The following is a 26,601-nucleotide window of genomic DNA, read 5'->3' as shown; positions in this document are numbered from 1 at the left end:
CCCACCCCAGCTGTCCGTATCGTGGGTGCCCAGGAGGGAAATGGTACGTCCCGGATCTCTGGGTTCACGTGGAGGTGGGGCACCCTTCCTGGGTGACACATTAAGTGGCTGTCTCGGGACAGGTTATAATGTTTCAACGGGAGGTTTACAGTGTTTCTGCTGAAAGAGACAGTCGACTTGGAGATAGGAGGGTCTGGCTATTGCCACCCCTCCTCCCTTCTCTTCTGGGGCACAAACTCATAGGGAAGCTGTGAACAATCTTGGAAAAGCAAACAGATTGGGGATCTGGGAACTAGGGACCGTCTCTGCACCGCTTGGCCCAGGGCAAGGGGGCCTTCTCTCCCCTTCCTTCACAGCACTTTTCCCTGTTCTTTGCCAACTGGTCTTTGGCTGGAGACGCTGGCAGTGCTGTTGCCATGGCTTTGGGCCTGGAAGAAGGCAAGGGGGTGGAGGAGGAGGTGGGGGAGGGACAGAAAAAGTTGTGGGTAAGGCTTCATCATCTCTAAGCAGCAGGGCTGAACTCTGGTTCTGTGCTTGGTCCATGGAGGCCAAGAGAATGTTTGGTCTTCATGTACACTCACGCTGTCCTCCCAACTCTCCCAGAGACCCAGACACAACCCCAAACAGAAATATACACACTTTGACAACGGAAACCACATATCTATCTCCCTTTCTCACTTGACTTGGTGATGGATGTGTGGGATTTAGCACGGTTTTTCTGTGTGGAATTCTGCAAGGGTCTTGGAAGAAGGGGAACCTGTATGTTTGGGGCACCGGATGGCAAAGACATTATCACTAATCTGAAATGTATTTGGGCTTGCCTTGAAGCCAAGGGGGTCAGAGCCCCACAAAAATCCTTTGGGACTCTTTGTCCCAGCCTTCTTCTGTAGTTTACCCTCCAAATGTGAAATTGTTATTTCTCTCCTCGATGGGGAGTAAGGGCAGGCCAAATGTGGAACTGAGCTTTGCTGTCCACAAAAATGATAGGTGTTATGGGTGAAGCAAGGAAAACCTAGAACCATGTTTCAATTAGAATTAGAACTTCATTGTGGTAAAGAAGGAAACTCATAAGTCCTCCTGGGTGGAATTGGAGGAGAGAGAATTCCAAGCAGGCCAATCTGGTATTTGGTATAGGATTGCTCAGAACTGACTTTTCATGTATTAGGAGATGTTTTGAAGGGTTCAGTTTAATCTTCATTGAGTTGCTTCTCTTGAACAAGTGTCTAGTTCCTAACACCTCCCCTGTTTTCAAGGTTAGGATGTTTGTTTTGTTGTTCATGTACAGTCACTTAGGAATGTAAACTGTGCACTCAAATCCCTAGTGAATTTCCAGGTCTAACATGCCCCCAGGATGCATCACTTGTGTCTAATGACAAGTCCTCCAGAGGTATGAGTCCAATTTCCTTGAGAACCATCGGTTTTACTGCTTTGCCTGCTTGAGGGATAACTCAAACTGAATACTTCTGAGGATTCCTGGGTCAAGATCAAGTTTATATTTAGTGAACACTGGGGTCTTGGAGAGTGACAGGCTTATCGCCATTTGGTATGCTTTTCATTATTTTATTATACATTGTGTAATAGTTATTATGTACTGATTATTTGCTTATCAGATTGAGTTGTTTGCTTATCAATTACTATGCCAAGTAAAATGGCTACATACAGTTAAAAAAATAAAAAGTCAGACCACTGTGACAGTGCTTAGGAGGAAGCAGTTGGACATCTACCTGAAAAGGAGGCTGGGAGGGGAAAAAAAAAATCAGCATACCTCACCTCTCCATAATTGGCTATAGAATCTTATATTTGGAACTGAAAAGGACTTGAGAGCTCCTCTATGCCTAATAATAACTATTAAGCTGCAGGCTGCATATGTACCTGGCCTTCCAAACTCTGCAATGTGGCCTGAACCAGATTAAAATATAACTAGGCAATGTTGAACAAAATAGACAAAAGTACAATACAGATAAAGTGAATTTATAATATGTTGCCTGTAGGGATTTGTCTCTACTATATTTGAGCTTGATACTGCTTTAGGCTAATCCCTTCATTTCAGAAATGAGGGAACTGAGGCACAGAGATGTTAACTAGCAGAGAGTCACAAATGTAATCATAAATGGCAGAGCTATCATTTGAATCCAGTACTACTGGTTCAAAAGCCAGATAATGATGGAGACCACTGAGAAAGATAATCTAGAAAAATCATTTTTGGATTTGGAATAGACCGTGGTATTTTGGAGCAGATGTACATTATGGAAATATTGTAGTGCAGTGTTTAAAATGAGCTTAAGTGTTTCGAGCACAAATGATCCTGGTGTCAGGTGACCTAGGAGTGTGCTGAGTAATGGAAGGTGACCTGGGACTCCACGTTTGTTGTGGACAAGCTACATGTGAATAACCACAAGTTGTTTGCTTCAAGAAAAATACTTTCACTTTGTGGACAGTGGGAAAGAAAGTAGGAGCCAAATTCTGTTTTTCAAGACTTAGAGGAAATAGTTCTTCCTTTCTAGACCAGGGCTTCTTAAACTTTTTCTACTCATTACCCTTTTTCACCTGAGAAATTTTTACATGACCTCGGGTATATAGGTATATAAACTAGGTAGACATAACCTTTTACTGTTGCCAGTTTTTTTGCAACTCTCACATTCCGTTAAGCAGTCCCACATGGGGACACAACCCACAGTTTAAGAAGCTTTGTTCTAGACCACTATTAGGCATAGACTCCTTAGTGATATTACTTGCATCAAAAACATTGTTGCTTTAAATTCATACTACCCTCATTTACCTTTTTACATATTTATATCTTTTCTTTCCAATTAGATTGGAAACTCATTGAGGGAAGATAATATCTCTTGTTTTTCATTGTATCACCCATAGAATTAAAATGAAGACTGTGAGGGGAGAAAGTTTACACATAATGGGAATGAGTAAATATTACTTTGGGGGGGGGTGTGGAGGGGAAGGAGAATAACCACCCTCTGTTGAACCTTGGAAATCCAGACAGGGAATTTCTATTTGATTCCTTTAGATATGTTTCTTTATGTAGATATAATTTTCACTTCTGACACTACATGATTGAAAGAAACTCGTCTCCTCTGCTCTGTGTCTCAGTTCTTTATTTTTTTCGGTTTACATTTATTTTCTCTCCTTTCATTGGGGGAAAAAAAGGAAAACAAAACAAATTCATGTAAGCAAAACAAATCCACACAATGACTGTGTACCAAAATGTAAGTTCCATTCTGTATCTGGAGTCCACTAACAGTCTATCAGGAAGTTAGTGGCATATATCATCACCAGTCCCCTGGAATCATGGTGGGTCATTGCAATCACCACAGTTCTTAAATCTTTCAAAATTATCTTTACAATGTTGTTATTTTATAAATGGTTCTCCTAGTTCTTCTCACTTCACTCTGCATCAGTTCATATAAGTCTTCTCAGCTTTTTTGAAAATGTTCTTTTTATCATATGACACAATAGTGTTCCAGAATATTCATATACTGTAACTTGTTTAGTCATGTCCCAAATGATGGGCACCCCCTTAGTTGCTAGTTGTGCCTCAGCTTTTCAAGGCACAGCTCAAGCATCACCTCATGCCTGAGGTTGTTCCTGCTTCCCCCTAAATAATTAGCACTTTCCCTCTTGAAATTACTTTTTGGGAAAAAAAAGAAATTACTTTTTGTATAGTTTTAATTTATTTGCTTACGTTCTTGTTGCATCTCCCTAGTAGACTATCAGTTCTTCAAGTGTAGGAGCCATTCCATTGTTGTCACTGTATCCCCAACACAGTGCCTTCCTTTCACATAGTAGGTACTTAATACATCTTTATTGAGTTGAACTAAGTTGATAATCAGTGAGCATTTACTTATTACAAATATTAGCTTTTATGATCCTCGGTTCCCTCATCTGTAAAACTGGGTAAATAATACAGCCCCTAACTCACAGAGTTGTGAGAAAAAGCACTTTGCAAAACTTAAAGTGCTAGCAATTTTGAACTTTTAAATAATATTTTAAAATACGGAAGCTCTGGGGGCAGAAGTGGTGTTTTTTGGAGGCTAAGAGTAAAGGGAAGAAGCTTTAATTTCCAATCCAGTCAATAGTTATTAAGCACCTACTATGTGCCAGGTATGATTCTAAACACTGAGGATACAATCAATAAAAATAAAGACCATCTCAGCTCTCAAGGAACTTAAACTCTAAAAGGGGAAGACAACACACAAAAGGAGGCAGGAAGGGGGCAGCTAGGTGGTGCAGTGGATAGAGCACCGGCCCTGGATTCAGGAGGACCTGAGTTCAAATCCACCCTCAGACCCTTGACAAGTATTAGCTGTGTGACCCTGGGCAAGTCACTTAACCCCAATTGCTTCACCAAAAAAAAAAAAAAAGGAGGCAGGAAAAGGGGGTGCCCAGTCTGAGGTCATATTGTTCTGTGGAGTTGAAAACAGGCAACACAGCAGACGCAAAGTGGAGTTAGGAGCTGAGAATCCAGTTTCTGCCCTCTATAAAGGAAGACATTGGGAGGAGTGTAGTACTCTTCCCTCCAGCCCTCCAATCAGGGGGAGGTGGAATGCATCAAGGCTTGAGGGTTTTTTGTTTGTTTGTTTTTTGCAGGGCAATGAGGATTAAGTGAGTTGCCCCGGGTCATACAGCTAGTAAGTGTCAAGTGTCAAGTGTCAAGTGTCAAGTGTCTGAGATTGGATTTGAACTCAGGTACTCCTGAATCCAGGGCCAGTGCTCTATCCACTGTGCCACCTAGCTTCCCACCCCACCCCCCTTCCTTATAGTCTTGAGATGCCCTCATGAGACTGAGTGCCTTGTCAAAAATTGAAAATTAGAAGGTACAAGGATCCTCATTATTGGAAGTCTTCAGGTGAAGCAGTTGGATGATCATGGGGTCCCTCTTCAGGTGCAGAATGACCTCAGATGACCTCAGAGGTGTTTTCCACAACACTGGATTCTAGAATTCTGGGTTGACTTCCCTACCCACTTGTCCCAAGGTGGTTTCATGCTTTGAGTCTTTACATCTGGAATCATTCTTGTGTAGGGACTCTGTAGACAGCTGTGGTATCCATCATGAGGATAGTAGGAAGTATTTCCATTCCCTAAGGAAAGGAAAATGTACAATGGAGAAGTCAAACAAGCTGTCCAACATGATTTAAGTGGGTGAGTGAGTGGATCAGGGGATCCCCAGCTGTCAAATTGCTAGTCATACTTCAGGCCCTCTCTACCTTCCTCTGTTGAGATCCAAGACTAAATATTCTGTAGGGCCTGAAGCTGATCCATAAAAAGATGGAATCACCTTTAGAGTTAAACCTAATGATGAGGCAGCATGGTATGGGTGGCAAGAACTCTGGACTTGGTGTCTGAGAACCTCTGCCGCATAATACCTACGTGAACTTGGACAAATCACTGAACACCGATGACCAGCCATTTCCTCATCCAGAAATGGAAGGGGTTGATACAAATTGGCAAAGATGATAAAGGATAGAAATCACGGGGTGGGGGTGGGGGTGGGGTGATGTGAGGTGGCACACACACTGATACACTGCTGGTGGAACTGTCCATTGATCCAATCACTTTGAAAAGCAATTTAGAATAATGCTTTTAAAAAAGGGACTGAGGGCAGCTAGGTGGTGCAGTGGATAAAGCACTGGCCCTGGATTCAGGAGGACCTGAGTTCAAATCCAGCCTCAGACAATTGACACTTACTAGCTGTGTGACTTTGGGCAAGTCACTTGACCCTCATTGCCCCACAAAAAACCAAAAAAACAAAACAAAAGGGACTGAGATATCCATGCCCTTTGACCCAGATTCTACTGTTGCCCTATGCCCCATGGAAGCCAAAGATAGAAAGGTCTCATGAATATAAAAAATATTTATTGCAGCTGTTAGTGCATTTCCACTTCTGGCCTATCAGAGGTAACCACAAGAAAGTTTATACTGTACCAGAGTTAGGGAGATGGAGTGGACCACATTTCTCTGACTGTAGGTATGGGATTCCCAGCTTAAACAGATTGAGCCTGTCAAAATCATTCTCCTCTCCTCTCCTCTCCTCTCCTCTCCTCTCCTCTCCTCTCCTCTCCTCTCCTCTCCTCTCCTCTCCTCTCCTCTCCTCTCCTCTCCTCTCCTCTCCTCTCCTCTCCTCTCCTCTCCTCTCCTCTCCTCTCCTCTCCTCTCCTCTCCTCTCCTCTCCTCTCCTCTCCTCTCCTCTCCTCTCCTCTCCTCTCCTCTCCTCTCCTCTCCTCTCCTCTCCTCTCCTCTCCTCTCCTCTCCTCTCCTCTCCTCTCCTCTCCTCTCCTCTCCTCTCCTCTCCTCTCCTCTCCTCTCCTCTCCTCTCCTCTCCTCTCCTCTCCTCTCCTCTCCTCTCCTCTCCTCTCCTCTCCTCTCCTCTCCTCTCCTCTCCTCTCCTCTCCTCTCCTCTCCTCTCCTCTCCTCTCCTCTCCTCTCCTCTCCTCTCCTCTCCTCTCCTCTCCTCTCCTCTCCTCTCCTCTCCTCTCCTCTCCTCTCCTCTCCTCTCCTCTCCTCTCCTCTCCTCTCCTCTCCTCTCCTCTCCTCTCCTCTCCTCTCCTCTCCTCTCCTCTCCTAAATAGGAGTTCTGGCCAGTGCCAGTCAGTACTAACTTAATGTTTTAATATGAATACAGATAGCCCTCAATTAACTGTGCTTCAGGGTCTCTCCATTTTGTGTGTTATTGATACATTTTTTAATCCTAAATAGTTTCTCTCTGCTTAGTGCCTAATTGCCTGAGGATTGCCAATTCATTTGATTAAAAATGTTTTGTGATTACATTTTACTTTCCTGCAATGTCCTTATATTGCTTCCCCATGGTACTCTCTCTCATAAAAGAAAAACAAAACAGTTAAGCAAAACTGGCCAATATTGAGAGAGTACCTAACATTTTCTACCTGTGATCCACCACCTCTCTACTGAGAAGAAGTAGTTATGTTCCAACATTAGTTGAATGGCACCAATGTTGATCATTGTATTTGATTTGTATTTTGTTGAATTTTAGCGTTGTTTTCATTGTATTCATTGTGCACATGGTACTCCTGGTTCTGTTTTCTTCACTCTGCAGCAGTTCATATAAATCTTCCCATGTTTTCCTGAATTTCTCATTTTTTAGGATGCCATCATATCCTATCTCATTCATACATCACAGTTGGGTTAATCTCTTTCCTGCTGCAGTTTCCTCAGCTGATTAATTTTTTTTTTTAGTGAGGCAGTTGGGGTTAAGTGACTTGCCCAGGGTCACACAGCTAGTAAGTGTTAAGTGTCTGAGTTCAGATTTGAACTCAGGTCCTCCTGAATCCAGGGCCAGTGCTCTATCCACTGCACCACCTAGCTGCCCCCTCCAACTGATTAATTTTAATATTGGCTTGAGCTAAGCAAGAATAGAAGGATCAGTAGTTTCTAAAAAGAGCCATAGTGCTCTTACTAAATTTGCCTTTCTTCTCTTTGCTCCCCATTGTTCTCCTTAAGCTCTTTCCTCTATCTGTTGAGGTTCTACCCATCCTTTAAGGTCTGGTTCTAGACCCACATCCTTCATGATACCCTCTGGACCTACTCCAACATACACTAACATTTTCTTCTTTGGAACTCTTACTTAAGGCACTTATATTCTATACTACACACAATTTATTTCTTAATTATCTATCATTTTGTATGTCACTGCATCAGTGATCTCATCAATGTAGGTATTCTTTCCCAAGATCACAACCTATTACATTCATGCCTGCCTCTCCTGTGTCACTCTTGTCCATGACCTTTCATAAACTGACCACAAAGGGTCCATCTAACATGCTAGAAACTAATTCTCTTGACACTGTAGGGGTACCACTTGATCTGTCTGTATCCTGTCCTTTGCTCTTACTGTATGACTGGCCCCCCAAATTCTTTGCTTCTTAGATGCCCATTCCCCTGCAGAATCCCTCTTTCCTAATTTGTCACAGCTTGATTTTACCCACCATGTGCCTCTTCTTGCCCTTGGGTGATCCCCAAATTAAGTTCTTCAGAGACTGTGGTATTCCATGACTCACAGCCATACTTCAACAGCAAAAGACTATTGCTATTACAAAGATGAACCTTTGTTTGGGAGAGAAGCTTTGGGTCGTTAAAAGGAATTCAAAATTTTCCAAAAAAGACAAGTCTGCTCTCCACCTTTTCAATGACTACTTGCTAATTGTTTTCTGCTTAGGACTGGGATTCTCAAATATTTCATTGATTCATTCATTGATTTAAAGCAAATAGTAATTGGTCATTTTTTATTTTAGACTATTTAGTTCCCTGCTCCTTTCCATTATTGCAGATACCTGAGGTATTATATTAGTTGCCTTAAGAATACTTTGTCTAAGAAAATAAAATTAAGGAGAGGAGAGTTTTATTTGGTATCCATCAAACCTGTGTACTGCATTAGAACTAAAAATACCTGGGGGAGAATATTAATGGATGTGCTTAAATTATACCTTTCTATATATGTGCAACATATACACAAGTAGAAACTTTTTTCTTCCGGACCAAAACAATTTGGGAGATGCTGGTGGTGCACCAAGTGCGGTTGGGAGAGGTGAGAAACTGAGACTTGCTCAGAGGACAGGGTAGGGAGCATCAGTGCACAGAGGACACTGATTGAAGATGTAGTCTTGCCAGGAGAGGGGTGACCTGTCGTCCCCTTCCTCATTCCTCAGCTGGTGCATAGTGCTGCTCCCTTTTCCTCGGCTCTTCTTCCTTTCCCTCTCCTGTGGCCCACCTTCCTTCCCACCCTTGTGGGGAGGATGGTGGATAGACTTTGAGTCATGAGGCATATAGCAAGGGGATGGAATCTGCCCCTCCTGAGTTGGCACTTGGGACAAAGCCCTGGCCTCCCCTCCCTAGTTATGACTTCAGTTGTAAGTGCACGTGCATGTACACACATGTTTGGGATTTTTTCTTCTGTTACACATGATATACTCTGGCACTGAGTTGAGAAACACATCTTTTCAGACATTCCTTAAAAAAAATTCGAGATCCTACTTGGTATGATTTCTCTTGCCCACAGATTCCTAGTAGAAGACATAGCTTGTCCTTGTCTGTTGCCAGCTTCTGGTTGGCCTCTCCTTCATGTATCTTCCTACCTCTCCTTTATGTCTAGTGTTTTTCAGCTTCCATGCTTGTAGATACAGGCAGTAGATGAGGGTGACTCTCTCCAGTTATCCTTCCCTGATCTACTTAGATCCAACTTATTCAACAGCATGTCATGTCAGCATCTGGGAGTACTTGGGACTGATGAAGACTGTTTCATACAAGAGAGTTTAGTATCTTTGGTTAGATTTGGTGGGGTAGGTTTAAATGAGGAAGAAAAACCAAGGAAGAAAAGGGAGTGTGGGGGAAAAAAAAGACAAGTTCACAACATTTCTTTTGCTGAATAGGGAAAGAATTTAAAAGCTTTAGAATTTTGTGGGGTTTAAATTTTTTTAAATATTTTTTTTGTTTTGACTTTATTTCTGGCAAATAGCCTAGTGCCCTGCATGTAATAGGTGTTTAATCAATGCTAGTTGGATTGGGGCAGCTAGGTGGTACAGTAGAGTGCCAGGCTTAGAATCAGGAAGACTCAACCTCATGAGTTCAAATCAGACCTCAGTCATTTACTAGCTCAGTGATGCTGGGCAAGTCACTTAATCCTGTTTGCCTCAGTTTCCTCCTCTGTAAAATGAGCTGGAGAAGGAAATGACAAAGCATTCCAGTGTCTTTGCCAAGAAAACCCCAAATGAGGTTATGAAGAGTCAGACACAACTGAAAAACAATTGAACAACAACAGTTGGATGGGATTGGATATTTATCCTGCTCTTAGATGTAGCAAAACACTGAAAACTATAGGAGAGAGCCAGGGTATATGTAAGAATGTATGTGCCCGGGGGCAGCTAGATGGCGCAGTGGATAGAGCACCGGCCCTGGATTCAGGAGTACCTGAGTTCAAATCCGACCTCAGACACTTAATACTTCCTAGCTGTGCGACCCTGGGCAAGTCACTTAACCCCAATTGCCTCAAAAAAAAAAAAAAAAAAGAATGTATGTGCCCCATTTTGTCTATATAAGCCTGGCTTTGAGAATGTGAGTACAGCATATCAATCAATCAATATATGTGTGAGCTGTGGGAAGGAAGGAAGAAACATTAACAGATTTATCATTTTTTTGTTTGGTTTCTAATTCTGTTGTGAAGAATAACAGCGTGTTCAATTAAGAGCCTGTTTCCCTGATTATGTGCTTATATTAACTTAGCTTTGTCTTAATGAAATGCCAGGTGTGTCCTCTTTATGTGTCATAAGTCTTTACTAGCCAGACTACATCTATTTGGCAGGCCCCCTCAAGACTAGTTTGAGGAATCTGGCTCAAGTCACCAAGTATTCAGTGAAGTCCTCCTTGGTGCCACGGCACCAAGAGGCAGCCTGGAAGATTGGCAGCACTTGGGATAGGAAAGAGGAAGGGGGTAAGAATACATTCCCTTGCAGAAGGGATGGATGATAAAAAACATGAAGGTAAAAACTAGGCTGGCATGCATGCTGCCTGAGAAGAGCTTGTCTTGGCAGGAAGGGAGGATCTTTGTTGGTAAGAAGTGAGAGAGAAGGCTGATTAGTTATAATAATTAGCATGCATATAGCACTGTGCAAATCTTATCTCATTTGATCCTCACAATAACCTTGGAGGTAGGTGCTATCATTATCCCCATTTTACAAATGAGGAAACTGAGGCCCAGAGACATTAAATGACTTGTCCAGGGTCACATACCTAGTTAATGTCTAAGGCAAATTTGGACTCACGTCTTCCTGACTCCAAGTACAGCATGCTATCCTCCTTTCTACCTGTCTAGTAAGTTGAGGGGACAGCCAGGTAGTACAATGGATAAAGCACTGGCCCTAGATTCAGGAGAACCTGAGTTCAAATCCAGCCTCAGACACTTGACACTAGCTGTATGACCCTGGGCAAGTCACTTAACCCTCATTGCTCTGCCAAAAACACACACATATATGTATATAAAATTAAGTTGAGGCCAATTGATGAAGACCTTGAATGCCAAACTGAGGAGTTTGGACTTGATCTAATAGGAAACTACACTATTGTGATTTTTTTTTGAGTAAGAGAATGGTTTGCTGCGTAAACAGTGTTTTAAGAAAATTGATCTGGAATAGAATGTCATATGGACTGGAGATAGTAAGAATTGGATTCAGAAAAATCACCCAGGAAGTATTTCGAGTAACAGCCAGGTATTTATAAAGGACAAGATCAGCTTGGTGTCAACGGGGATGGAGAGAAAATGATGGAGGGGAAGCATATTGAAGGAGAATAAACAGGACTTTGTGACTGATCCAATGTGGGATATTAAAGAGAAGGAAAAGTTAGAGCCTATGGCAAGGTTTGCAGGTTGGTAGAATAGTAGGTGCCACTGACTAGAATGTCACAGTTGGGAAGAGACTCTAGAGTTAAGAGGCTGAGCTCACGTCTCGAGTTGAGATATTCAAGTGGAAATGACAGAATTTAAGTTGAAGGTAATTTCAGTGATCATGTAGGCCATCCCTTGCCTGAAAAAGAGTTCTCTAACATCCCTGACCTCTTCTTGAAGGCATCAAGAATGCCTGCTTTTTGTGGATAGAGCACCGGCCCTGGAGTCAGGAGTACCTGAGTTCAAATCCGGCCTCAGACACTTAACATTTACTAGCTGTGTGACCCTGGGCAAGTCATTTAACCCCAATTGCCTCACTAAAAAAAAAAAAAATTAAAAAAAAAAAGAATGCCTGCTTTTTGAAGGTAGCCCATTCCATTTTGCTGCAGCTGTAACCGCCAAATTTGTTCTAATGCCTAGTTTAATGATGTCTCTTTGGAAGATCTGCCCATTGCTTCTCATTTTGCCCCTTAGGGCCAAGCAGGAAGTCTAATCCTTCTCCTAGGGATGTCTCTTTAAAAAAAAAAAAAGCCGGGGACAGTGTATAAAGTACTGGCCCTGGATTTCGGAGGACCTGAGTTCAAATTCAGCCTCAGATACCTGACACTTACTAGCTGTGTGACCTTGGGCAAGTCACTTAACCCTCATTGCCTTGCCAAAAAAATAAAAAAACAATTATCGGCTATCCTTAAACTGTGGGATATGAGGGATTGGAGCTTAGCTCTGGAGTAGAAAGATGCTTTGGAGAGTCATCAACATTAAGGCAATAGTTGAAACCAAGAGGCATGATGAGTTCTCAGAGTCATCGACTATAGGGGAAAGAGCAAGGGACCAAGGACTGAACTTTAGGCACTGAGCAACCTAGCTGCCCCTAAGATGTTAAATCTTGACTGGGATTTTTTTAAATCCAAAAAAACCAAACAATTAAAAAAAATCATTTTATGGCACAGTGGATAAAGCACCAGCCCTGGATTCAGGAGAACCTGAGTTCAAATCCAGCCTCAGACACTTAACACTTACTAGCTGTGTGACCCCGGGTAAGTCACTTAACCCCCACTGCCCTGAAAAAAAAAAAAAAAGAAAAGAAAAAAATCATTTTAAAAAGACTTTTTCTTCTCTATTTACCCTTTTCAGTCAAGGCTAAATCTGTCTTTTTCTTTTTTCCCCCCTGGTGTTGATCCTCCCCCTGGGATCTAGGAACACTCTGTCTTTCCTGTTCTTGGTGATAGTCTGGCTATACAGAAAAAGTGAGGGAGGCTCTGGGACCAGTTCATGGGTGCTTGAGTTTCTTCATTGTTCTCATCAACAAAATTGTTGGCATTGGGTATCTTCTCTGTGTTCAGCTGCTGAGTGCTGCCTTTGCCTTCTGGGAGCTCACAGTGTAGTGGAGGAAACAAGATACAAACCCATGGAAAGCTAAACAATAGTACGGGTCAGAAAAGGCAAATCAGAATAGGAGGTGTCATAAAGCTACAGGTGAGTTATTGCCAAATGAATGGCACAGGCTATAGTAATTAGTGCTGTAGGGGTTAGGGCGTGATCCTCTTGGGGCACAGTGCTCTGGGGCTGCAGCTACTCTTAGAAGACGGGTAGGGTTTGGAAAGATTGACTTAGAGGAGGAACTGAAAGAGCGAGGAAGAAAACGAGGAAAAATCAGGAAGGTCAAAGGTATAATTGAGGGAGACCAATGTGACTACCCAAGATTTTTGCAGGGCAGTGAGGGTTAAGTGACTTGTGCAGGGTCACACAGCTAGTTAAGTGTCAAGTGTCTGAGGTTGGATTTGAACTCAGGTCCTCCTGTACCCAAGGCAAATGCTTTATCCACTGCGCCACCTAGCTGCCCTCCTACCCAAGAAGTTTTTAAAAAGAGTAGAGAGAAGGCTGAAAAAGATAGACTTTGGGAATCTGACTTTTTAGCCCTCCCATACCTCCCCACCTCAGTTCCTTCTATTGGCTTGGCTAACTTGTCTGTTCCTCTTCCTAGCATCCAGTGTGTTAAGTGCATTTGAGAGACATCAAAAGAGTGGTGTGAGGGCCCAGAAGGGAGAACGTGCAGTGGGTGGGCTCAGCCTCTCCAAAGAGCCAGTGTCCATAAACCCAGAAAGTCAAACTGGTAAGATAGTGGCCCAGGGCTCTAGCCGCCATCACTACCTCTCCTACTTGGGAAATGGGGAGTAGGGCAGGGTGGGTCCCTTTTCCACCCACACCTTCTCTGAGTCTCTGGCCACACCCCCCACTGCTTTCTGAAGGATAATGCTGTCCTAGGCTTTCCAGGTTTTCTCCAACTGCTGTTCATGGGATCATGGGGTGAAATCTAGGGCTAAATCCAGTAGACAGCTTTTTAGCCTGGGATTTGTGAACTTTTTTTTTAAACTGTATTTCAATATGCTCAGTTAGCTTATTTTATGTATATAAAAATTTGAGAAGGGAGGGGAGGAGTAAATACCTATCATATGCCAGATGTTTTACAGATATTATCTCATTTGACCCTCACAACAACCCTGGGAGGTATGTGCTTATTATTGTCTCCTTTTATAGTTGAATAAACTGACACAGAAGTTAAATGACTTGCCCAGGGTCACCTGGTTGGTAAGTATCTGAGGCTGGATTTGAAATCAGGTCTTCCTGACTCCAGGTCCAGTGTTCTATCTACTGTATCACCTAGTTGCCTACAGGTCCATAGATTTCACCAGACCACCAAAGGGGTCCAGGGCTCTCCCCCACCCCCACCCCCTGCCCCCAACGACAAAAAAAGGTTAATATTCCTTGATCTTGTCCAGCTGCTTTATTTTATTTATTTTTTTTTTGGTGAGGCAATTGGGGTTAAGTGACTTGCCTAGGGTCACACAGCTAGTAATTGTTAAGCGTCTGAGGCCAGATTTGAACTCAGGTCCTCCTGAAACCAGGGCTGGTGCTCTATCCACTGTGCCACCTAGCTGCCCCCCATTTTTTTTTTGCAGGGCAATGGGGGTTAAGTTACTCACCCAGGGTCACACAGCTAGTAAATGTCAAGTGCCTGAGGTCAGATTTGAACTCAGGTCCTCCTGAATCCAGGGCTGGTGCTTTATCCACTGCACCACCTAGCTGCCTCCCAGCTGCTTTATTTTACAGATGAGAAAACTGAATGTTGGTGAAGCACCCTGGTGGCAATGGCTCCCTCTCTCTATTGCTTTAGGTTGCTTTTTTTTTTTTTGCAGGCAATTGGGGTTAAGTGACTTGCCCAGGGTCACACAGCTAGTAAGTGTCAAATATCTGAGGTCAGATTTGAACTCAGGTACTTCTGAATCCAGGGCCGGTGCTTTAACCACTGTGCCATCTAGCTGCCCCTAGGTCGCTTTTGAAAGTGGGTCCCATAGCTCATGTGCCTTGATGGATCTCTAAGGTACCTTCCATCTGGGAGTCATTCAACTTAACAAACATTCATCAAGTACCCACAACATGTAAGACACTGTGTCAGGTATTGGGGATGCAAAGATAGATCCAGTGCAAACTTGGATCTCAAGAAGGATTGGAAGAAAGAACTGGGGGGAAGGATACAAGTATGCAAGTAACTGATATAAAGAAGAGTGAAATAAGTGCCAAGAAGTCCAGGTGAGGTATTTGAGAAACGTGAAGAGGACAGGTTTTATGGAGGAAGTGACATCCTGAGTTGAGCCTTGAATGAATGAATAAAAAACATTTCTTAAATACTTACAATGTGCAGTTTACTAATCATGTTCTCCCTTCTGGGCCCTCACACCTTCCAGTGTCTCTCATATGCACTTAACACATTACATCCCATATCACAGAAAGCTTGGTGACCAAGAAAAGTGAGGAGAACAGCAGAGATAATCGGGGAAACCCAATCAGCCCTGTCCACAGACAATCTCCTGTGAGTCCTATAACTAGAACACAAAACCAGGGCTTCCTTCCTTAACTAGATGAAAAGAAGGTAAAACCAATGAGACTGGTAAAAAGCACAGAGCCACTCATGGATGCTAGGAAGAGGAACAGCCAAGTTAGCCAAGCCAATAGAAGGAACTGAGTTGGGGAGGTATGGGAGGGCTACACATATGGGAGGATACAAATGAGAAATAAGACAGAAGATCACATTCTAATGTGGAAGACAACAAATATGGAAGGTTTCAGCTGCACAGAAGAGTCCTTGTTCCTTAGGATGCAGCAGCAAAGCTGCTTGTTAATTCTTCTTTAATGTCACATCCACTAATATCTGTTCTTGATATTGAACCATTTAGCAGGACTTGGGCGCTTGGTGATGAGAATTTCTTTTTCTGGGTCTTCAGTGGAGGTGGCTGCAGTACCTGCAGGAGCAGTTACCAAGCTGAATCTCCATAGGGGTCGTTGTTTCCTGGGATGCTGGCTTTCAGGGCTGGGCTGGAAGCAGGATCAGTGGTCTGGGCAGGGCGGTGAGTGCTGACACTCCTAAGGCTCATGGGTTTACCTGCCAGTTGGTGGCAGTGGTTAGCACTTAAGGTGTTGGTAGTGGTGAAGAAAGTGAATGAACATTGAGGGTAGGAGATGGGTAGTATTTTTATGCAGCTGAGCTATTTCCTGATTTCCCCTAGCTTTTGAGTATACTGGACCAATACTTTGAGTATATTTCTAATGACATTTATGTACATGTGATTTCTTCCAGTAGAATGTAAAGTCATTGGAGGACAGGGACTTCATTTTTGCTATTTTACCCCCAGTGTTTTGCTAAGGCTAGGCATCAGAATAAATATTTGTCGAATGAAAGAATGAATGCAATTTGAATTATGAACTGACGCATTTTTATAAAAAAGATTCCAGTCTTGGTTCTTAGAAGCAGGACTTGCTTATTTGCATTTCCTTAAGGGTCATGTTTTCCTCACTTGTATATAGTTCTTTGTCCTCAAAAATCTCAGACCGAGTAGACAAATATTAGTGTTTCCATCCCCGCACCCCAGACTTGTTTTGAGGCAGCTACTGCCTGTTTGAGTTATAGGACAGAATTTGAGTACCCTCCCAAATCAACATTCTGTCACATCTCTGGGCTAAAACCTTTAAAAATGGGTTAATGGGGGCAGCTAGGTGGCGCAGTGGATAAAGCACCAGCCCTGAATTCAGGAGGACCTGAGTTCAAATCCAGCCTCAGACACTTGACATTCACTAGCTGTGTGACCCTGGGCAAGTCATTTAACCTTCATTGCCCCGGAAAAAAAAAAAGAAAAAGAAAAAAATGGGTTAATCAGCCTATTGCATGAGGTGCCATGCAAAATAATTGGGTCCTTTCTGGAAAGTGTTTGGACATCATAGAATCCAACAACCAGGGGTACAAGTGGCTGGGTTTTAGTTATACACTTGAGAAGTCATTTTGGGTAGGAATAAATATTTTCCTTTTTGCAATACAGTTTATAGCTGTCCAGTAGTTGCAGTGTGAGTACAGACATACACACCCCTCACTTTGAAATGAAAACATATTTCTTCCTGTTTGGACACAAGAGATGTGTATCTGAGTGTGCACAGACACGTGTCTCTGTGTGCACATGTGTATGTGTTCTTGTCGCTGTGCTGGAGGATGTAGGTTTATGTGTGTGTACTTATTTGTGTATATTTTTTTCTTTTTTTGGAAGTAGGGGCAGACTTGAGGATGTGTCTAGGTTTCCATGCCAAAATGAGCTCTTGGAAAACAAGGGTCATGTCATTTATTCCTTGAACACCAGGTTCGTGCTGTTTGGCAGCTTCTAAAGGATGGGGGCCCAAGGCTTGAGAATGCCAAGGGGAGAGAGGGACTCTGAATGCCTTAGGCTGGATATGGGGCCTAATGATACAGCTCAGCCCATTTTGGTGCTCAAGTGGTATTTTTTTTTCATTTGTTTTTATTTTATTTAGAAATCACCATCTTTTAAAAAAATTTTAATTAATAAAGTATTATATTTTTCTCCCGTTACATGTAAAGATAGTTCTCAACTTTTGTTTATACAAGCTTTCCAATTTCAGATTTTTCTCCCTCCCTCCCCCCTCCCCTAGACAGCAGGTAATCTGACATAGGTTATATATATAAGTGGTATTATTTTTAATGGCAAGGATCTAGGATTTCAGATTGTCTTTTCTGCTTCTTAAAATCTTTCTGGACCATCCATTTAGGTCTGGAAGAGTCCTTAAAGACCACCTAATCCCTCACTCATTTTCACAGAGGAAGAAGCCAAGGCCCAGAGAGGCTAAGTCATTTGCCCACAGTGACAGAGTTAGGAAGGGAAGGAGCTGGCATCTGAACCTAGGCCCTCTGACTTCAGATTCCGGCTCCCACTGTAGCAGGAAAAGTCTCCAAAAGGGTCAGTCACCTCCAGTTATCCTTCCATTTGCTATTCTGATTAGTCTCAATTCGCCAACCATCCAAGACAGATGGGCGGCTTACCTGTTCTTTTTTTTTTCCCCCAGGGCAATGAGGGTTAAGTGACTTGCCTAGGGTCACACAGCTAGTAAGTGTCAAGTGTCTGAGGCTGGCTTTGAAGTCAGGTCTTCCTGAATCCAGGGCCAGTGCTTTATCCACTGTGACACCTAGCTGTCCCATGCCACCTAGCTGCCCCAGCTTACCTGTTCTTAAAGGCATTCTAGGAAAGGGGTTCAGGAACCTGCTTCACTTTGGTCAAGTTCTTGTTCATACTTAACTCCCAGGCTCTTATTGCTCTTTGAATTTTGTACTGCCGTGAACACAGGAAATGGAAGGGCACTGTTTTTTCATTTTATAACCTTCATAGATGTCAAGATAGTGACTGCTGCTTTCTTTTCTATTTTTTTCTTAATAGTACTTAATTTTTTTTCTAATTGCATGTAAAGATACTTTTCAACATTTATTTTTAATTTTTTTTTTAAGTGAGGCAATTGAGGTTAAGTGACTTGCCCAGGGTCACACAGCTAGTAAGTGTTAAGTGTCTGAGGCCGGATTTGAACTCAGGTACTCCTGACTTCAGGGCTGGCGCTCTATCTACTGTACCACCTAGCTGCCCCCAACATTTATTTTTGTAAGGCTTTGAGTTCCAAATTTTTCTTCCTCCCTCCCTTCCTTCCCCCCTCCCCAAGAAAGCAAGCAATCTGATATAGGTTATATATGTACAGTCACATTAAACATATTTCCACATTAGTCATGTTGCGAGAGAAGAATCAGAACAAAAGGGGAAAACCACAAGAAAGAAGAAGAAAAAACCCCCAAAAGTGAAAATAGTATATTTCAATCTGCATTCAGACTCCACAGTTCTTTTTCTGGATGTGGAGAGCATTTTCCACCATGAGTCTTTTGGAATTGTCCTGGATCATTGTATTGCTGAGAAGAGCTTTGCTATATTTTCTTTAGAACACATATCCTCAATTCTTTTTTAGCTTTTTTTCTGTTCAAATTCTATTTTGGGGTGCTATCCAGCATTCATTTTGTTTATTGCTATTTTGGGAGAATTGGCTTTGTGCATACTGGATGCCCTTGAGAGAGGGTCACACTGACTATTTGGGACTTTCTCAGGACCAGAAGGTTCACTAGGGGCCTGAACCCTGGACACCACTTCTTGACCTGGCTTCTTAGGAGTGTTCTCTACTGTCTCAGCCAATAGAAATGTAAGCTCTTTCTTGCATCTTCCCCCCCACCCCACCCCATTCCTTTTCCTTCTCCATATGGTATGTTCTAGCTTTAGACTTTGCTTCTTGTGGAGAAGAATGAGGTCATCTTCCCCCCACATCTGGAACTGACAGCGTGGATTTGCCCCCAGCCCAGGCACCCAAGAAGATTGGAGCATTGGGGAAGGGGCTCTCCCTTCTTTCTCTTATGTCTTTTCTGAGCTGCCATCCCTGGAGGCACCTTATGTGAGGCTGTGAGAAGGAAGGTAGAAGAGGCAGTTTGTCCTGGGAGAGATGGGCCTGAGTAGGTCTTCAATCCCTCTTCTACTCCCCCCAAACATGTGCTCCTGGGTTCAGATCCTTGATGCTGCTGCTAAGGTTTCCCATGTTCTTAGATGGGAGAGGGGAGAGAAGGGTGTGTGTGTGTGTGTGTTTGTGTGTGTGTGTTTGTGTGTGTGTGTGTGTGTGTGTGTGTGTGTGTGTGTGTTCAGGATTGTACCACACTAAGGAATTGGGGAGATTTTTTCACAGAAGGGTGGAAGGGGGTTGGGGGAATATGTCTGAAGTGTGATGCAATGATTTCCTGCTGAGATTAGTTTCCATTTGGCAATTCCTGGACCCCTTCCCAGTCCTCTCTCCCTCCTAGCATTGCAGACACTTCTTGTTTCCCATTACCTTTCCTCTGCCAAGAAGAGTTGGGGGGTGTGTGTGTGGGAAGTGGGTGTCAATTAAGGATCCCAGAGCCAGAGGAGTCAGGGGGATAAGGCTCTAGAGTAAAGTGTGAGGGGTTGAGATCCACTGAACTGAGCACAGGGCCCCTATCTGATCTCTGGCCACCACCCTGCAAAGGAGGGGCCTTAGCTTTTCTGGGAGGATTTCTGCAGGAACCTCCTCTAGTCAAAACCCCAAAGTTGGCAAGTTTTTGAACTCTTTCTCCTCTCCTCTCCTCTCCTCTCCTCTCCTCTCCTCTCCTCTCCTCTCCTCTCCTCTCCTCTCCTCTCCTCTCCTCTCCTCTCCTCTCCTCTCCTCTCCTCTCCTCTCCTCTCCTCTCCTCTCCTCTCCCTCTTCCTCTTCCTCTTCCTCTTCCTCTTCCTCTTCCTCTTCCTCTTCCTCTTCCTCTTCCTCTTCCTCTTCCTCTTCCTCTTCCTCCCCTCCCCTCCCCTCTCCTCCCCTCCCCTCCCCTCCCCTCTCCTCCCCTCCCCTCCCCTCCCCTCCCCTCCCCTCCCCTCCCCTTCCCCCTCTCTTTCTCTCTCAACTTAAAGCACCCAGTGCTCCAGTGCTAACCTGGCTTTAGGAAAACTTATCCTCACCTGGTTTATGCTGAGATATAACTGACTTCCCAGGAAGATGTACATTTTAAAAGATAACTAGAGTGAATACTCAAAGGAATGAATCACTACTGTTAAAATTTCAGGCATCAGTGGGGGAGATATTTTCAGATGATGGGGCATTATTTTGGGGTCCTCCATGCCATTCCACGAACTCTGATCATAGATTTAGATTCAGAAGGTATCTCAGAGGTCATCTAGTCTATTTTCATCATTTTAAAGATAGGGAAACTGGGGGCAGCTAATATATCTAATAGTGATAGGGGGTACTTCCAAACATCTGTTGAAGCTGTCTTTTTGCCAAAAACAGAGCAGCTCATAATTTCTTGACTTACCTTAATCATAATTTCATCTTTTGAAATGTGAAGGAAGGAAGAGGGAAGCTACTCTTCTGGTCCTGATTCTCACCAACAAGGGGGAACTGTTTGCTGAAGTAGAAATGGTGGAAATCTTTGAAGAAAAATTTATATTATTTTATTTTTTCCCAATTACACGTAAAGATCATTTTCAACATTCATTTTTGTAAAATTTCGAGTTCCAAATTTTTTCTCCCTCCTCTTTCCTCCCCAAGACAAGCAAGCAATCTGATACAGGTTATACAGTACAAGCATATTAAACATATTCCCACATCAGTCATGTTGCAAAAGAAAAATCAGGACAAAACCACCATTTTGTGAAGTTTTACTTTCATTTCTGACTTTATAAAAGGATGTTGATTTTAAAAAGGCATTCAGAGAAGGGCAACTGAGAGATGTGTATCAAGGTTGAAATAAAGATCTGGGAGATGATAGTTAAAATGGTGATTGTGAATGAGATCAGGGGGATAGACAAAGACGTTAAGTCTTTTCAGTGGTATCAGACTCTTCACAACCCCATCTGGGGTTTTCTTGGCAGAGATACTGGAGTGGTTTGCCATTTCCTAGCTGATTTGACAGATGAGGAAACTGAGACAAACAAGGTTAAGTGACTTGCTCAGGTTCACACAGCTAGTAAGTGTCTAAAACCAGATTTGAACTCAAGAAGGTGAGTCTTGGGGCAGCTAGATGGTGCGGTGGAGAGAGCAACGGCCCTGGATTCAGGAGGAACTGAGTTCAAATCTGGCCTCAGACACTTAACACTAGCTGTGTGACCCTGGGCAAATCACTTAACCCCAATTGCCCCGCGAAAAAAAGAAAAAAAGAAGGTGAGTCTTCCTGACTCCAGGCCCAGCACTCTATCCACTGTGCCACCTAAGCTGGTCACAGATAAAGAAGGGCGGGCGGGCAAAAAGAAAATTTGGGAACAGTCATCTTAAAGGATCAGGAAAGGGGGATAAGGAACCAATGAAAGAGAAGGAAGAATAGAGGGAATGAATCTCTCATCAAGAAAGAGAAGGGAGAACAAGGAAAGCGTGGTTCCCTTGAAGTCAAGAGGAGCATGAGCAAGAAGGACGAGGTAAGTTGCTTTGTAGAGAGCATGAGGACTGAAATAATGCTTCTGGATCTGGTGTGGGGGATGCCACTGGTGACCTCGGAGAGGGAGGCTTCAGTGAAGATGAGGGACTTAAAAGGAGATTGTAGAGGTTGAGCAGAGAGTGGACCTTAAGGAAGTAGAGAACTTTTTGTAGGCTTCTTTTTTCAAGAAGTTTGTCAGTGAAGGGGAAAAGAGATTGGAAAAATGAATGGCACAGAAGGATCTGGGGAAAACAATTTTAGGATTAAGGAGACCTTGGTGTGTTTGTAGGGAGATAGTAAACAGTGGAGAGGGAGAAATGGAAGATTCATGAGACAGAAGTGATGGGCTTAAGAACACAGGTACTAGGGAGTAGGCATTCTTATTTCTTTGATATGGGAGAGATGGTAATGATTCTGGGAAGTCTGAAGAGGGAAGCTGAGTAAGTCTCTAGTGGATGGTTCTCAGTCTTCTTACTGAAGTGAGATGGGGGTGGGGAGTGTCATTATTTACTTAGGGATATGGAAATGTGATTGGGATTTGAAGAGGGAAGGGGAATGAGATAGGGACTTGAAAAGGTAAAGAAGGGAGGAAAAGTCAATTCCAGATATTGAGGAATGGTGTCGGAAAGGTATAGAGATGAGAGAGGGTAAGTTGAAAATGTTGGGCTAGAAAGTATAGCACATGTGAAGGGCCAGAATGTAAAGAGCCTTGAATGTCAGAATCGTTTATGCATCATAGGCAATAGGGACACACAGCAGGTTTTTGAGTAGAGGAATGCCGTGATCAAAGACGTATTTTAGAAAGGTAGTGCAGGGGGGCAGCTAGGTGGAGCAATGGATAAAGCACTGGCCCTGGATTCAGGAGGATCTGAGTTCAAATCCAGCCTCAGACCCCTGACACTAGCTGTGTGACCCTGGGCAAGTCACTTGACCCTCATTGCCCCGCAAAAAAAAAAAAAAAAAAGGTAGTACAGGTAGCACAGTAAAGGATGGCTTAGAAAAGAGAAAGACTAGAGGCAAGAAGACCAGTTTGACAGCAATTATCACAATCCGAATAAGAAAAGATGAAGCCACTGATTGTTCCCCTACTATCTGTTCTCTGTATGAGGAGGGGGAAGAGGAGTATGGGCTGGGACTTTCTACTGATTTCTCCCCTTGACTATGTGAAGACAACATGAAAGACTTTTGTAGTAGTAGTTGCATATCCTTCCCAGGCACCACCTTGGGTAGTTAATTTCTCTTCACTCATTTCCCATCCTTGGATCTGAGTGTAAGCTTCTTGGTTTCCTTCTTTTGTTGCTGGAGGGAATTTTTGGGGATTGGGGAGTGGAAAGGGTCAAGTGAAAAGGTACCTGAGCAAATTTCCTTGGGTTAGAAGAAGCTCTCTCCTTCATCTTTGTATTTATTTTTACTTTTCTGGAATCTGACTGCTGATTGATTGACTGGTCCCCTAGAACCCACAGGTTGGGACAGGAATAATCCTTTCTTGGTGGATTAAGCAGGAGCCTGGCAGAAGCCTATTTTCTTAAGCCTTTGAGATCACACTTTGCCTTTTGGTTGGCTATGTGGGCTAGTGAGGCCAACCCCTATCAAAAATGGGTAACTCCACAGAAGGGATTCTAGGATCTTTTCCATTGTCAGAGAGAACAGAAGGGACTCCTGGGTCTCCAGTGAAAATGTTGTTAGGCAAGATATACAAAAACTCTGAACTCTAGGCTCTGACTCCAGAGCCACCATAGCTCTCCTTCAGTCTAGCAAGGAGGAAGAGACAAGGCAGGAAATTTAAATCCCAGAGAAGCTGCTTTTTTGAGAAGAAACCCCAGAGCAGGGATTCTTAACCGTTTTGTGTGTTTTTGGCACAAATGAGATCATACTTGTAAAGTGCTTAGCACAGTGCCTGGCACATGGTCCTCCCTTCTGCGGTCTGGTGAAACCCATGGATCCCTTCTCAGAATAATATTTTTAATTGCATAAAATAAAATACACAGGGTTACAAAGGAAATCAATTCTACCGAAGTAGTTATCAAAATTAAAACAAACAACATGTTCACAGACCTTAGGTTAAAAGCCCCTGCCCTGGGGTCTTTCTGACTCTAAAGCTATGCCCTGCAGTGTAGGCCTGCTTAGTCTCAGCCATCTCTTTCCCTCCTGTTTCTCACCTTCCCTCTGTCATGTGCCTTTTTCTTTTCCTCTGGCTTTGTGTGTTTCTGTTCTTCCCTGTAGGTCCTTGTGTCTCTTTCCTCTTTCCTTTGCTACTTCTTGGAAATCGGTCCAGGATATTAAAATGGGCAATGCCTCAGAAGTTACCTGGTTCCTGGGACTATCCCAGGTACCTGTAGTAAATGTTTCTGGGGCAGTTTTCTGTGCCAGCCAGGCTGTTCACAGGGCTGTCCTAAGTTGGGTATCTGGGCTAGGCTGTTTGCTTTGGCGCAGGGCCCCCTCCTTTTTCAGTCCGCAGCCTATTTTTACTTTTGTTTGGCTGAAGATGTGAGTTTTTCTGGGTGGCTGTGGCCATGAACACTTGGGCGGAGGTAGGATATTTGATGGGGAGGGTAGAATTATTTTTCTGGGGGGATGGGAAAGTGTTGCTATAGAAAGAGTTGGTTATCTGTTGTGAACTTTGGGGATGACCAAGATCTGTGGGTCATGTTGAATTATTGTGATGGGAAAAACTTCTTCCAATCCAAAGCAGGGGTTCTTAACTTTGTGTGTGTGTGTCTTGGACTCTTGGCAGCCTGGGGAAGCCTATCAACTTCTTCTCAGAATAACATTTTTTAAGTGCATAAAATAAAATACATAGAATTTCAGAGGAAATTAATTATTTTAAAGTACAGTTATCAAAATATTTTTTAAAAGCCATTTCATGGCTCTGAGGTAAGAACCCATGCTCTAAAGCTTTTCCCAAAAGTTCACAAGAATCACCCCCTTTTCTTTGCTGCCTGGGATCAGGCTTCCAGCGATCTGTGTTTAAATGGGGAGAGAGAATTATAGTCTGGCTGCAAAGCATCATGATCTTAACCTTCTCCATCCCCCTGGGTGGGTTTCCTCCCTTCTCCAGGGCCCCCAAATAAAAGAAGGAGCAGCAGATTCTCAGCCGCTACAACAGTGAATATGGTGGTGGAGAGAATGGGGTGGGGGTGGGGGAGAACTGAGAGTATAAGAATGTGGCTGAAGCTTTGTGACAGTGATTTTGTGTGCTTATGTCTGGGTGTATGTTTGTCCTCCTTCAGAAGGGGCTACAGAAAGAAGACATGGGCCTCCCTCTCCCAGGCTAGCGCTTCTGCAGCTCCACAGGCACATGGCTACTGTTTATATAGGGAGTTCCTCAAAGACAATGTTTTCTGACTTCAATTTTCCTGACGTCTGTCTCTTCTTAAAATTCCCTACACCAGTAATGGCACTCCCAGGAATTTCTTCCTTGGTCGGGGTGGGGTCAGGATGCAAGGGAATCAAGAGTTCCCCTTCATAGAGGTGGGTTTTTCTAACCAAGTGTCCAATGAAGGACAGGGAAGCCTCCTAGGCCTGGGCTCCCCGCTGTCAAGGTTGGACTGTCAAGTCTGGGTGTTTGTGCTGGCAGGCAGCAGTGGCTACAATAACATATGGGCTGACAGTAACCCAGGGACCCTGTTTGGTTTTGCTACTGGGGGAATGGGGATAAGGTAGGGGGGGAAAGGCTTTGCCAGCTCCTGTTATAATCTATTTAATGGATATTTATAAGGTCATCCTAGAACCAAAGGAGCTATCAGATCCCTGGGGGTACTTTAAACTTGGAGAAAAGGAGTGGGGGGGGGAGAGAGAGAGAGAGAGAGAGAGAGAGAGAGAGAGAGAGAGAGAGAGAGAGGAAGAAGAAGAAGAAGAAGGAGGAGGAGGAGGAAGAGGAGGAGGAGGAGGAGGAAGAGGAGGAGGAGGAGGAGGAAGAGGAGGAGGAGGAGGAGGAAGAGGAGGAGGAGGAGGAGGAGGAGGAGGAGGAGGAGGAGGAGGAGAAGGAGGAGGAGAAGGAGGAGGAGGAGGAGAAGGAGAAGGAGAAGGAGGAGGAGGAGGAGGAGGAGAAGGAGAAGGAGAAGAAGAGGGAGGAGAGAGTTCTTCCCATCCCCCACAACACATATACCTCCTACTGAGGACATAGTGCCTAATAAATATTTGTAGGAGCTGGCACAGTGGCTAGAGCACTGGCCCTGGATTCAGGAGGACCTGGGTTCAAATCCGGCCTCAGACCCTTGATACTTACTAGCTGTGTGACCCTGTGCAAGTCATTTAACCCCAATTGCCTCACCAAAAAAAAAAAAATATATATATATATTTGTAGGAGGCTTAGCTGAGAGCCTTCTTTCTCCAGGAAGCCTTACAAGTCTGACGGCTCCTAAAGATTCTCTCCCTCTCTTCTCTGAACTCCTATAGAATTTGTTAACACAAAATCATAGGTTTAAAGCTAGAAAGGACCTCACGAGTAATTTAATCCAACCCTCTCACTTTACATATGAAGAAACTTCATAGTGACTTGCCCAAGGTCATGCAGGTAGAAGCAGAGATCTGAACCCAGCTCCCTTGACTTGGAATCCATTGCTCTTTCCACTTCACTGGATACTGTAGAGGCTTGGGAAGCATCCCCTCATACACGGTGCCAAATGAACCTTTCTAAAGTTTCATTTTTATCTTTTATCCTAAAATCTTTAGTGACTCTTCACTTTCCACTCTTTCTGACCTTCAAGGCCCTCCATCATTTGGTCTCATAATGGCCCTGTGCAACAGATTAATCCAAGAGATGGTCATTGAGCAGCCATTGGTTTCCAAATCTGAGGTGCTGGGTACTGAAGGAGTTACAGAGTTCATTAAGTCTCTGTCCCTGTGCTCAAGGAGCTTACACTGA

General features: G+C 43.6%; 1 protein-coding gene across 1 annotated transcript in view; it reads left to right on the top strand.

Moving 5' to 3' along the window:
* PKD1 (polycystin 1, transient receptor potential channel interacting) overlaps nucleotides 1-26,601 on the top strand; it is a 119,790-nt gene that overhangs the window by 441 nt on the left and 92,748 nt on the right. The gene's annotated exons all lie outside the window — the stretch shown is intronic.

The sequence above is a fragment of the Dromiciops gliroides genome, chromosome 1, assembly GCF_019393635.1.
Source record: "Dromiciops gliroides isolate mDroGli1 chromosome 1, mDroGli1.pri, whole genome shotgun sequence".
In the NCBI taxonomy this organism is placed as follows: Eukaryota; Metazoa; Chordata; class Mammalia; order Microbiotheria; family Microbiotheriidae; genus Dromiciops; species Dromiciops gliroides.
Note: the sequence above shows the minus strand (reverse complement) of the source record. Positions and strands in the feature narration are given on the sequence as shown.